This window comes from Mugil cephalus, chromosome 4, assembly GCF_022458985.1.
Source record: "Mugil cephalus isolate CIBA_MC_2020 chromosome 4, CIBA_Mcephalus_1.1, whole genome shotgun sequence".
NCBI lineage: Eukaryota > Metazoa > Chordata > Actinopteri > Mugiliformes > Mugilidae > Mugil > Mugil cephalus.
The window spans coordinates 12,367,170-12,381,527 of NC_061773.1; the positions used below are offsets into that span (position 1 = coordinate 12,367,170).

General features: G+C 41.2%; 1 protein-coding gene across 1 annotated transcript in view; it reads right to left on the reverse strand.

The window, feature by feature from the left end:
* The window catches only part of LOC125007270 (metabotropic glutamate receptor 4-like), a 172,640-nt gene that overhangs the window by 109,544 nt on the left and 48,738 nt on the right, over nt 1-14,358 (reverse strand). The gene's annotated exons all lie outside the window — the stretch shown is intronic.

Below are 14,358 nucleotides of genomic sequence, written 5' to 3' on the forward strand. Positions count from 1 at the left end.
GATCCCTCTCTCAACCTGCTGTTTCAATTAGACAGCTCTTATCAATGGCTTGCCCATATGGAATAATACCAGTCTAAATAGATCAGTTTCTTTTATGTGCCATCCAATTTTACAAATATGTCCAATATTGTGAACAGGGCCACCTGTGATATAAATCTTTGTACCCTGTGTGCCAAATTGTAGCACAAACAGTCCGCTCGACAGGGCAGAGCAAACATAAATACTGGCAAGAGGGAATTTTGAGCCATTTTGCAGCAGTGTCCCCTGATGTAGCGCCAAAGCTTTCTTCAGTTTTTCTCAGACAGATGGGGACGGATACAGACTTAGACACCTAACAACAGAGACCGGGGCTCAGGTTGCAGGAAGATTTGTTTCAGAGGTACTTATTTGTCATTTGTTTTACGCTGGTCTTATTAGCATTTGCAACAGAGGACACATTTTGAAAGAAACCAGCCCCCGAAGGATGACATCATCTCGCCTGTCACGTTAGGACACGGTGCGCGCTTCACAGAGCTCGCCACAGATTCCTCAATCATCCCGCCTCTGATTAATTTTTGTAATTTCTCCAAAAGCATTTATTTGCCTCTTTAAAAGCTCCTGTAAAAGCGTGGGAAATCTTACTTGTGCAGATAGCCTACTTTTGTAAATCCCCATTTAATGTGACCTTCTTTTCCTTTCATGAAACGGGGATGAGTCACCGAAAAGGGCGGCTCAGATTCCATTACCGAGGAGGCTTTGGGCAGGAGCTAAAAGTGAAAGCCTGGCAACACCTAGCCAAAATAATTAGTTTGCACAGATTACAAACCAAATAATAAATAAACAAATGCGGAAATTAGGTACTTATGTGAAAATAAAATAAAATTGCCAGCTGATTAAAGCTACATGCCCAATTGTTTTGGTCGGACACAAATTTCAGATTTAATGCTGCATTTGACACCACTTCTCTTCGTCTCAAGTTTATTCTGGTGCTGCAACCCCCAGAACACTTTCCTCACCTCTGTTGCTTCTGTCATTGTAGGGCCAAACATGTAACAGTGAAGCTATCGGCTCGGCGCAGTCTGGTTAAAATCGACCATGACTATCAGCATTGGAGGGGAAACAGGCTTAACAGCGGCCTCTTGGCTGTTCGTGTCTTTCATATGAACTTGACCCTGGCTTATCAGCGCTCCCACCGCGACGTGTCCCTCCCCTGTGATAGCTGCGGCTGCGATACGGAATTACAGGAGCGCATTAGAAAGAATTAATTTATTACCTTGTTTCATGCTTAAGTTGCTCGATTTCCTTTAGAGGTATTTGTTGTGGAGAACGGAGGTAAAGGTTCAAGACTGAAAGGTCACATTTCGTAAAGGGCTGAGTGAGCTGAGGTTCACTGCGGGACTAACGAACTAAAGCGTCTTTATGGTCACCTGATCAAAGACTGCTGTCACTCGTGGATTTGCTGTCACCATGTAATATACACTCATTTGCCACTTTATTAGGCACACCTGTTTAATTGCTTGTTAGCACAAACAGCCAATCAGCCGATTACATGTCGCAATTCGATGCATTTAGTCATGTAGAGGTGATCAAGACAACTTGCTGAAGATCAAACTGAGCATCAGAATGGAGAAGAAAGGGGATTTAAGTGACTTTGAACGTGGTACGGTTGTTGGTCCCAGACTGGCTGGTCTTTTTGGATTTTCACGCACAACCGTCTCTAGGGTTTACAGAGAATGGTCTGGAAAAAAGAAAATGACAAAATTCCTTGTAGATGTGAGACATCAGAGGAAAATAGACAGACTGGTTGGTGATGATAGAAAGGCAACAGTAACTCAAATAACCACTGGTTACCACCAAGGAATGCAGAATACCATCTCTGAATGCACAACATTTCCAACCTTGAAGAAGATGAGCTACAGCAGCAGAAGACCACACCGGGTGCCACTCCTGTCAGACTGAGACTACAGTTCACACAGGCTCACAAAAGTAGGACAATAGAAGATTGGAAAAACGTTGCCTGGTCTGACGAGTTTCGATTTCAGCTGTGACATTCGGATGACAGGGTCAGAATTTGGTGTAAACAACATGAAAGCATGGATCCATCCTGCCTTGTATCTACGGTTCAGGCTGGTGGTGGTGGTGTGATGGTGTGGGGGATATTTTCTTGCCACACTTTGGGCCCCTTAGTACAAACTGAGCATGGTTTAAATGCCACAGCCTACCTGACTATTGTTGCTGACTATGTCCATCCCTTTATGACCACAGTGTACCCATCTTCTGACGGCTACTTCCAGCAGGATAATGCACCATGTCACAAAGCTCATATCATCCCAAACTGGTTTCTGGAACATGACAATGAGTTCACTGTACTCTAGTGGCCTCCACAGTCACCAGATCTCAATCCAGTAGAGGAACCTTTGGGATGTGGTGGAATGGGAGATTTGAGTGATAGATGTGCAGCCGATAAATCTGCAGCAACTGCGTGATGCCATCATGTCAATATGGACCAAAATCTCTGAGGAATGTTTCCAGCCCCTTATTGAAAGTATGCCATGAAGAATTAAGACAGTTCTGACGGCAAAAGGGGGTCCAACCTTTTACTAGCAAGATGTACTTAATAAAGTGACGGGTGAATGTATAACATTATCTTATGCCTGTTTAAAGAAAAGCAATTTACTTGGTTCTTTGTTGATTTCAAAGACATTGGGGAAAAGATGCAGCCTGACGATCCCAGATTTAACATGCAACTTGAAGAAGAAGAAACAGCCTGAGTGTTTCTTCATGTACATTTTTGGGGCTGCCGTACTGGGAGTTGGCATCGAGAAAATACCTCGGAGGTTTAAGGTTTGAGCATACAACAGCCCGGGTCTTTAGGGACTGTGACCAGCCCTACTGAGTCTGTAATGTACGTATAAGCATGCATTTCACTCCCACATTCATTCAGATGCTCCTCTTCCGTGTAGTAATGCTGACATACCAGACCATTGTTTGTCACTGTCATATTTTCAGAGCTTCAGCTTAAGGGAGCATCCATGTGCAGTCGGCGCTCATGCATTTTTCATGAATACCCACTGGAGTCGCTTTGAAAGGCTGCATTCTATAGTTGCCTTCGGAGTTTGGTTGTGATATGAGGTGGGGGGGGGGGATACAATTGCATTGGCCCACGATAAAGGCCACAGACGGTTAATATAAGCTTGATGGAGGTGGAGCCTTTGACAACAGGCCAGGATCATTAGAATAAATATGACCAAGACTCCTAAACTCATCAGAACTAAAGAGAAAAACCAGACAAGGAGGTTTATTGACTTTTAAAACACAATCATGCCAGTTCTTTTTCGAATAATACCCCAGCTGACACGCCAGACTTTTATTACTTCACAGCAGAAGCTCCGAATGCTGTCGGCCTCTCTAATATGGAGGTCTGCATCAGACACCCGCTTCACTGCTTTGGCCCCAGAGAGACTCCCGAGCTGAATGGGACACAGTCAGCAGAAGAACGCGAGGATAACAGGACGGGAGTGAACTCATTCAGCCAATGACAACCCTATCAACTACAAGATGAAAAGTACGTGGAACGGAAAGGAGAGGAGGGAGGATTGAGCTTAAATGGAAAGGGAAACTGACAAAACACATCTTCTGATAAAGACAACACGCAGGCCGACGCTGGGGCCATAAAAGTAAGGGGGCGAAAATGGAGGCAATGATGCAAGTGTGGGAGAAGAGGGATTCTCTCTTTCTATGTAAGTTACATTCACCATCCCACCGGTTCAGATACAAGCAGTGAGATGAAGCCGCTTAATTAACTTCATCTTGTTCACCTCTGAGCTCAATTTTTAAAAAATAAGCTCTCCGTGCAAAACGTCAAGAACACAATTATATGGTACACTTATTCCTGACAATTCAATTATCATCAAACATAAAAAGTCTTAATTTCACACGGAATCTTTTCAGCAGCTCCATTGCTTAAGTGCATTATGCTGCACAAAATTGGGTTCTTAGGAGAGCCATACCCGTCAGCAAAACGTTTTTATGAAAAAGTTTCGCCTTGACTTTTAGACCTGTAGCTGACTGGCTTGCAGCATACTCGGAGCTGTTAGGGACAGATAGCATTCCCCCCCCTCAGATCATTTTCTCGAATGTCAGAGGTAGCCAGTGTTAGGAGCAACTACAGGAAAATCGCCTTCCCCCTGCATCACAGCGCACAAAGATTTGATTTAGCCCTGCGTGCATCTGCAATAAAGTGATAAACATGTCTCCTTCTAGCTATTCGAGGGTTTCCCTCTCTTGTCCTTATGCTGGGTTATTAAGAGCAGCATGGAAAGGGCACAAGATTATTGGATTGAAAAGCTTTGTGATGCTCTCTGATGCCTGTGAAGCTGACCAATATAGGTTTGATATTTCATGTGTGCTGACTTGTTTAAAATATTCTTTAAACTGAAAAGTTGCCTTCGCTTTTCTTTTGACAAAGAAGGGAGACAATCACTTGGCGTGCTTGAAGCATATCACTCAAGTATTAAATATTACTTTCTATTAGATCAGTACTTATAGCAAGAAGAATAAATGCACAACATACCGGCAAAATCTAAATATAGCTGAATAAATTTATGTGAATTTAGCAAGAAAAATAAAAAAATTCATATTTAATTGCATGAAAATGTATTAAATTGTGCTAATTTTAATCAGTGGAATATGCCACTCGGTTTTAATTGTATGTGACATCGGATTAATCTATAAGCCTATAAAATAACTGGTATTGTAATTTATTGCTGCTGAGGAATTTCCTGTTGTTTTAAAGTGACCTATTAAAAGGAAAATGAGCTAATGGCTATTGATAGGAATAACGTTGAATATAAATCAACCTGAATGAACCAGCAAGAAAGACAGAAGTGATGAAAGTTAACGAGTTTTCATTTTTCACCTTCATCTAATTTCAAATATTTTAATGTTTTTGTGTTTTAATCATTCAGTCCAATAGCATGACTCCAGTTGTAGGTACCAGACCTGCTGGGCCTGGTGATGTCACAATGAAGGGGATGTTGATGTTGCGTTTTATATCTGGTTGGACAACAGGAAGAAGAGGAAGCGGAAGAGAGGTTGGCAGTTTTAGCGGCTGTTATCAGAGCAACTTATCGGTTTTTGTTTTGTCCTTTTATTCTTTGGATAAACCGATAAAAGCTGTATTTTTATTTAGTCTTTCTCAGGATAAAACTTCTTAAATCTGGACGGAACCCGAATTATTTTGTAATTTTATTACTTAATTTTTTTATGAATAATGTTCTAATTAAAAATGATAAATAATAAAAAAAAAAACATTATCGAGCTATCTCTTCCAAACATACTGGGAAAACACTTGTGTAGCTCTTCCAAGCTTCCAAGCTTCTTTTTTTTTTGTACCTTGTTTATCAAAGATTGTTATAGCAATAACAAACTTACATCAGCCACATCACACAGTTGAAACTACTGCCACCTGCTGGGAGGAGGGCTTATTTCCTTTGATGCAGGCACAGCTGGCCAATAGTGTTCAATTGCAAATATTTGTCCCGACACAGGCAATGTGAGCCCTGTGTCCGTACCTTAAAGTTGTCAATAGACATAGTGTATTTACCACGTTTGGAGCACTAGTGGGTATTTCAGGATAAAGCACAAAGCTTGACCCGTTGGCTTTTGCTATAAAGAGAATAAATTCTTCGCTGGGTTTGGTTTTTTATGTTAGCAGCAAGACAAAAAAAACAAAAAAAAACACTCAAGGTTTTGTTAGTTTGGATAACACAATTAACAGGCTCCAATTTTAGTTAAATGAGAATTGTTTTTGGTTGGTAAGCACATGTTTCCTTGTTTATGTAGAAATATATTTTGCTCTGATACCTCTCAGCTCTGTTACAAATTTAACTTAAAAAAGGATTTTTTTTAACTCAACTGAGAAGACAAGAGGGCAGGTTTTTCTTGAGCTTGTCAGTTGGCTTCACTCCGACAGAGAAAGTTAGACAGAGGTTCTTCCTCCTCTGTCTTTTGTTTGCTTCGTGAATAGAACAATTACTTAAATTACTGCTTAAGCATCAGCGAGGCCATTGTTTGGCTTTCATTCATCCCTGCAGGTTTACTCCTGCATTCCTCTGATAGGCTGCCAGAGTCTAAAGTTGAGTTTGATGCTGTCAAATGTTTCCAGAGTGACTGAGTTTGTACGGGACAGGGGGGCTGTTGCAGACGTTCATAGCACCTAGGATATTTGTAATTTTATAAATGGCAACTAAGAGGTTCCCTGTTGTTAGAATGGTGAATTAGGTTAATCTAATCATTTGGTTAGAAGGACATATTGTTTTTTCATGAAGAATAAAAATATTAAAATACATTTTGGTTTAAGAAGAGACGTGTCCAAAATATTTGAAATCCAAGTGAAGTCTCTAAACGCAACACTTCAGAGTTAATATGGTTTTATCTTTGCCGGGAATAAATCCCACTGCAGTGAGTAGTCACTGAGGCTATATAAAGTTTGCACTTAGAATTACATCAGCATGCGAAGTTAAAATTCATTACAAATTTAGAAGCCATAGTCTTTGTAGCTTATGATAACATAATTTTAGATCAGTGCCGGACGCAGAAATATTGTGAGAACAACATCCGACAGTGTAAGTCAGACAATTCCACTGGTTTTAAACAAACCTGAAAAGTTACAGTTTCACCTCGTTTGTTAGTTGTTGTTTTTTTTCCCACTAAAACGAAGAGCATGACACCGGCAGAGAAGGCACTGAGGTGGTGGCAGGGAAAAACTCCCTTTTTTTTACAGGAACACAGCTCGAGTGGAACCCAGCTCATGTGAGGATCAGTTTGCTTCGGGGCCAGTCAGGTAGAAAGACAAAAGAAAGGGAGCAGTGGGGAAGAGAGAATTACACGGGTAAACGACCGCTGTAGTTTCCGCACCAACATCCTGGATCAACCCTTTACTTAAATGAATTTGACAAAGTTGTAGAAGCAGATAAGTCCTGTCAGATTCGATCATTTTTACAGTGTAATCGTGACGAACACAAGCAACAGACGAAGCTGTGATCTGTGTTTTCTCTCAAATTCTGTTGACTGCATCTTTAATTATTAATCAGTTACTCAAGTTTCATCAACAAAAACGTGGTTAATGATTAATGATTACAAGAAGCTGGAGAATCCAGTGTTGGCTTTCATTAACTTCATGTGTTCACACTGGGCGACTGTGGCTCAGGTGGTAGAGCATGTTGTCTTGTAATAGCAGCGTCCAAGTGCCCTTGGGCAAGACACTGATCCTGAAGTCGCTCCCAGTGGAAGGCGATTAATTCGGCCGCCGTTAGTACTGTGAATGGGTAAAGTAGATTTCTTTGTAAAGAGCGTTGAGGATGAATAAGGCACAAAAGTTACACCAATTAACCTTTTTTGTCAAAAACCTTGCCAGGAACTGTTAGAGGATGAACTTTGTGTTGTAAAAGTCAAACTGTTAATGAATTCAAGAACATTTTAGAGAACAGTCTAAAGCACAGTCTTTTTACCTTAATAGTCACAAACCCGAAAGAGAGTAACATAAAACATATGTGCGGATCTCGTATAAGTCCATCCACTACCTGCTCTGTACACCACATTTATTTAAAGTCAGTCTGATCTGCACAGCAAATGATCTGCCATCTTTAAATTTCTCCCATTCCTCTAAATCTCTACAAGGCTGTTGGTGGCATTGCGAATAAGGCTCGCATTACATTACTCCACCATGTCCTATATTTAACTCACTTAAATATTTTTGGGATGAAGTGTTGCACACCTTGTTGCATCATCCCACAGCACTCAGCCAGAAGCTTTTTCTGCTTGCTGTGCTTCCTTGCACTTTGCTCGCTGTGCGGTGTGTGTTTGACAGCATGCTGAAAGTGGGAAACAAAACACCTTTGATTCACACGTGTTCACGACCTTCAATTAACACTCGGAAGCAATAAAGGCTGTTTCCTCATCACTGGTCTGTGACAACCTAGATCTTATTTTTGTAGTTTTGGCATCCGTTCCTGTCAGTAGTAATGACACATCCTCGTCAGTTTGAATATTAAAAATACCTCCTGTCTTCTGTTATGTACAAATACACTTTTACCCATATGCACCTCTATATTCACAATGAATCCAAACTGCAGAAGCGGTAAGAAGGTAAAAGCTCGTACATCTGCTATTATCAGAACACAACAAATTACTGTGAGTGATGTAACATAGTACATCTCAAGCCACATTTTGACAATTCAACAGCAGGCGGTTTGGGAGCATCCGCACTCAAACCAGCAGGTTCAGGGACTGTCAGGCGACAGAACTGCCTTTTTCTATTCGATTTTATTTATTGTATTTTTGCTTCTGCTTCTTACAATGATACTGTAATGTTACAGAGTATTTGACAATAAAGAACCTTAAATCCTGAATCTTGAAAGGGTTGAATATTCAGAATGAACTGTTGTAATGTCACAACAACAGCCCTACTACCTAACAGAGTTTGTGATGATGGTTTTTTTATTATCGTTTGTAGCCTACAAGTGCTGCTGTTAGACTTGAACTACAATGAAACAACTGGGTTTTCAGAGTGAAAATGAGCAATCGTTGTGTTAAGCTTATTAATTTATAATGATGCGCCACTACAGACCCGTCTCTGCGTAACCTAATGTGCACTTTTCTGGACGTGTAGCTACACATTGTGGCTACGTGACCTGCATCTCCTTGTTCACATGTCTCAGAAGCCGGACAAGCACAGAAAGTTCTCCCACGCTCAGCCTCCTCTACAAACCATCTACTCAGACGTCTTCTCTGCTGCGGTGATCTCAGTGAAAGAAGCTGTTGATCCACATTTATTAACTTCCACTCCAACACGAGGGGCTCAGTTTGACTCGCTGCTGTGTGAAGTGCAGAATGAAACTCAGCACAGCTTACAAGTCTCCAGCTAGCATGTTGTTGGCTTAATTACAGAGCGATTCTGACACACCACTGCACAGGTACAAATGCTTTCTAGCTGTAGGAGTATAAACAAACAAAGATCAGTTCCCCTTTCAGTTCTGTCAATCAATTTAATGAGTTGGGTGTATTCATCAGTTTTCCCATTCAGTCTTATTCATATAGTGCTAAATCTTTCAGTGCGGTATCTAACATCCATGTCACTTTATTCCCGAAGACTGGGGATTTGTTTTCGCCCATTAAAGCACATTGGTCTGATCAGAGGTTTTGTCTAGTGATGAAATCTCACGGCTGCTTATCAGATGAACTCAATGCACCGTATAAAGTTTTTCGGGGGTGTGAAACGATGAATCTTTTGACAGAATGGCTGAATACGAATGATCAAAGAAGCTAAGGGCTGAACGTAAAAAGTGCATGAAATCTTGCACACTTTGTAAAAACAAAAAAACACACCACTGTAGCAGAGCCACTATGCGCGAGATCAGACAGTTTTTGGTTCTTAGAACAAGAACAACGAGATACCAGCGTCAGCGTTTGAACTTTTACAGTGAGTTTTGTCTGACTCTTGGTAAGTCAAGACTCCGTCGAGCCCTTCATGGCCTACGTCACGATGTTAACTGGAGGCAAAACAGAGGGAAGCTTGAGGCGAACACTGTCACTATCTTTGTTGGAAAGGCTTCATTTGATAAAGACAGCGCCTCTGTGTGGACAACAGTCATCATTCAACTTCTTCTATTGTAAGTCTTGCTCATGACCATTCAAGACGATTTGTATTCCTTCAACTTTTCTTTCATGTAGTTGCTGGGTTTCTCAATTATGTCCATGGAAATATCTGCCCATTGTTGGGCAGTACTGTTGGATCTTCCATCACTCATTGGATGGATGATTTGCCAAATTACGTTAATCATTATTTGGGGGATTCTTGTTTCACGCTATTGCTAATCCTAACAGCTAGCTAACGCAACATTACTTAACTATGTTACCCTCTGCAGTGGTTCCACTCGTTGGAGAGGCTTCACTTGATAAAGACAGACCAGACTTCGTCCCCTCTGTGTCCTCCTTTGGTCAAATCGTCCATCCACTGAGTGAGAGTGTAGGGGTTAATGAATACAGTCCCATCAGTCAGAGTCTTTTTAAAGTAACACTCACGGTCTCACGGACTGAGTGTATTAGTATATTCTCTAAAATATATGTCGTACGTTCGTGCCAAAACAGTCCATTGATATATGCTAACTGCCGTTTACAGGCTATAGTGTTTGAGATGTCTTGCATCCAGTTAAGCCCCGCCCCTCAAAAATGCCACATTTTTTACAAACCGTGAAGGGGTCTATAGAGTAGATACTAATGGCTACACTGCTTTTTACCATATTGTGAAGTTGAGCATACAAACAGACCTACAAAACTAAATGACGTAGATTCCCATTGACGTTTAGTGGGGGTAAGCGACCTTTTGCTTAATACAGTTGCACCTCCACCATTGAAGTAAAATGACTCAACAGTCCAATATACCATAATACATTTTTTGAATAAGACTTGAAAGATGATCATTTAGTGAGAGACCAAAGGATTTGTCAACCACTTGTGAAAATAATAGATGGACCAGTCCATTGAAAATAAATAATTTATAGCAGCCCTTATCTTTTGAGTTGAAGTCAGTTGCTGTGTACTCTTGAGCTGAATCTTTAATAATTGCCTCTCACAGTTCTTTGTTAACTATATTATCTCGGACTCTCCAGAAAGAAAGGAAAAAAGAAAACATGCCCTTCTCCTGAAAGAACTGGATGTTTTCTGTCTTCAGCACAAAACACTCAAAGGGACTTTTAAACACAGAGAGTGGCCTGGCTCAGGCATTCAGCCTTGCCCTTGTTTTAAGGCTGCTCTGGCCTCTTGGCTTCCCCAGTGAGACTCTCTCTTGCGCCATCATCCATCTTGGAAGGACAATGTGATCAATGTTTGGTTCTGCCAGTGACAGATTTCTTCCATCTTGTAGCTGCGGTGTCACACTGTTTGCTTGCGTTATAAAGAATATTGCTGTCATCTTTCTTCTCTTAAAACATGTGGACGGCTGCATGCTGATGCCGTCAGTGGAGGATTTTGGAATAACTTTTTCAAAAGCGCATTCGTAACATATTTACAGTATTTACAGTATATTAACAGTAGTGTGTCAAATATCAACATTTCATTTAAGATAGTTTTGTTTCAATAAATATGAATGAGGATGGAAACAAACTCTGTAACTATCTATCGGCCCTGTCGTTTATGTTCTATTCTCCAAAAGTATTTTGAGGAAAATCTTGTAGTCGGGTTGTAGAACTAAAAACACAGACTGGATATAAGGAATCACAAACCCTACATGATGTCACCAATAGATAATCTTGACATGTACTGAAGCTCACTGTGGCCGTTGCCACCTTGACAGCATTGAACTAATTATGTCAAATTACTGGCTAATTAAAAAATGGACAAAGAAGTGAGGCGTGAGCAGAGCTGAGAGGGGTGAGTGACAGGTAGCGACCTCTAAAGGCACCTACTTGTCACTCAATTAGTTTAACATTTTGTTTAAATGTTAAGCCCTGGTATCGTTTAAATGGACGTAGGTGCTGTATGGAAATTCACCACACATACAGTCACCATGAATGTGGACAATAACTATAGAGACAAAAAAAAAAAAAAAGTGTTTTGTTGTACCAGGCTGTAAACGTGTTTATTTCTACTTTAAAATAATAATAAAGTGAAGGTCTATGGGGGCTGGCTCTCTTTTCGAGGAACCCTGAAGGGGCCGTTTCAGGAGCTGCAAAAAGAGCAGACTTCAGAAAGATTTCCAGAAATGCAAATACTGTTAACACCACCAAGCCAGCTCACGTAAGATTATTTTTTTTCCTTGAGATTGTTTCCTGTCTGCATATATTTGTCTGATGGCAGCTTTTAAAATGTGAATCTGATTATCATTGTGAACATTTCATCCCTGGTATGAATTTAATATGGAAACGGCTATTTCCTGTGTTCTGTGGGGGGATCCTTCTGGTCTACAGGATATTGGAGAGTCATGCCCTCCAGCCATGAGAAAAATCCATTTAAGGAGAATCATAATTTTCTCTGTTACACTCTTCATCAGTATAAGAAATTTAATTCACAGGCTTCATCGTGTCCTCGTGGTAATAGGACTGACAACTGGTTGCCATCTGTCTGGATGATTTAACACATAAAAAAAAAAAATCATATTCAGCCTCTACTTAGGTAACGCTTTAGAGTGACAATTTGTGTCATCTGCTAAGTACATGGTGGCGGCGCAGGTAAATTTCAGACGCTCAAAGTTGAAGGTAATCACAGAAACCGTCACCGTTCCTCTTTCACTATCTTTACCCAATGTCTATGATTTCATTTCATTAAAGAAAAACAATTCCACAGCTGTTTCTTAGTGTGGGAGCGAGCTGCAGGCTGGACTCCAGTCGGGCTGTTGCTCTGCCTTGGCCGTTCGCGTGCTTGTATTTACAGCAGCACCGCGTCGCTCGGAGTGACAGCTGAGCTGCAACAGTCACCGTGGATGAGACAGGGAGAAAAGCAGCAAATGATGACGAGGAAACAGCTTGTTGGAAAAAAAAAAATAATAATAAGTGGATCCTCTTCAAAGATGACAGCTGCAGTCACTTTGTTTATGCGAGGTTAACAATATTTCAGGCCAACAGAATCACCCTCGTTCTTGTACAGAATGAGAAACTAAACATGGCATGCTGATGCCAACCGGAACTGTGGTGTCGTGCTAATAAATGATTTGACACCTTTGTAGAAAATGTGAAGTTAGGATACACATGCCCTGATTCACGACGGCATTTTGTGCGATGTGGAATTAAATGGTTCAAATTTATAGGCAAGGTTATAAATTCCAACAAAAAGCGCAGTTTTAACGAACTAGATCCACTTTTACTTCTTATTTTGGATATGAATGATCTTCAAATAAAGCTATTAGGTTCATGAAAATCCTGGATCAAAATCAAATCGTGAGAAAGTTCAGCGCTCTCATCCTTTGCACTCCCATCCGCATGGGACAGACATTACCTCGGTTGAAGCAGCTGACAAGATATTGGTCAGAATTGATCGGGCAGACACACTATGTGACTACTTAACATTCCCCAGCAGTCAGAATTCCCCTAATTGCTTCATTGATGTGGTTTTCTCACACAGAACATGAGCCTGGCATTTAAACCAGCAGAGAGCTGAGTAAAACCCAGAAGACTGTTACAACAGATATTACTTTTTCTTGAAGTTCGGAATTTAGAAATAATTACTGTCAATATGACACTAGGGAACTGCACTGTATAGTGGTTCCTATATAACAACATTTGCTGATTCTTTCTGTGCACATATTTACTAGCGCGTTTAAAGTCTGTCTTTGTATTTCCATTCTTTATCTGTAGTGGGAACATCACAGCCATTTCATTATACCATTAACATTTGAGTGTGACACAGGGCTGTCTCAGGGTCACTTCCACCACGTGTACATTGTGTCAACACAGCCTGGTGAGGCTTGGCGGGGGAACTGTATTCACCGCACGCCGCGTCTCAGCCAGAGGCAGTTTCCATGGGAGGACGGCTTCCCAGATCTCTTCATCATGGAGTGCGTGCCAGACGTGTGTGCAGTGGTCTCTCTCATGCCTCGCTGCAGACCGCCTTCAGTCTGAGAAAACCACATACAGATTTGGAAGGCGGCAGGGCACACACACAACGCCCTCCCTCATTTCCCGACAGGTCCAGTGTCCTGTTCACAAACAGATGCAGGGACTGCACACACACACACACAGGTTGGTAGCACTTAAACAGAAGTACACACCAGCATGCCCATTAATATGTGCGCGTGCGTGCACACCGGCTCAGATACACAAAAGGAAAACACACGGGCAGAGTTTGTTTGCAGTTTCTCTGCACTGTTTGGCATTTGTCGACTTGAGTGTCAGCCTGACAATCACTATAGGGCAAACCAAATTGCCTGTTATCCAAGGTGTCTTGAAAACAAGCTTGCCTAAATAATTACTCAAGCAAACTGAAGCGGTACCAGGAGAAATGCGGGGTCTTTATTTGTTTACAGAGTTTATAAAATGTGTAATTTCATATATTTCAGATGTAGTGATAGGGGAGGAAAAAAGAGCCATAACAGGATGTGATTCCTCCTTTCACTGTGGTCAATATCATGTTACGGCATCTTGACAACTGATTAGTGCGGCTTGATAACAAGCGCTCAGACTTCCTATAGACAGCTGATTGTGCCCTTTTTTTCTTCTTCTTCTTCTTTTGGCACAGTCTGGCTTTTTTTCTGCCTGACACCAGTCTATTACAGCAGTCGTCAGTTAGCAGCTGTAATCACCTGTATAGATGATAAGGATGAAAGGAGCAAAGCTGAGCCACCAAAGACCTGCTCTGACCACCGAAGATCAATACGTCAACTTGTCC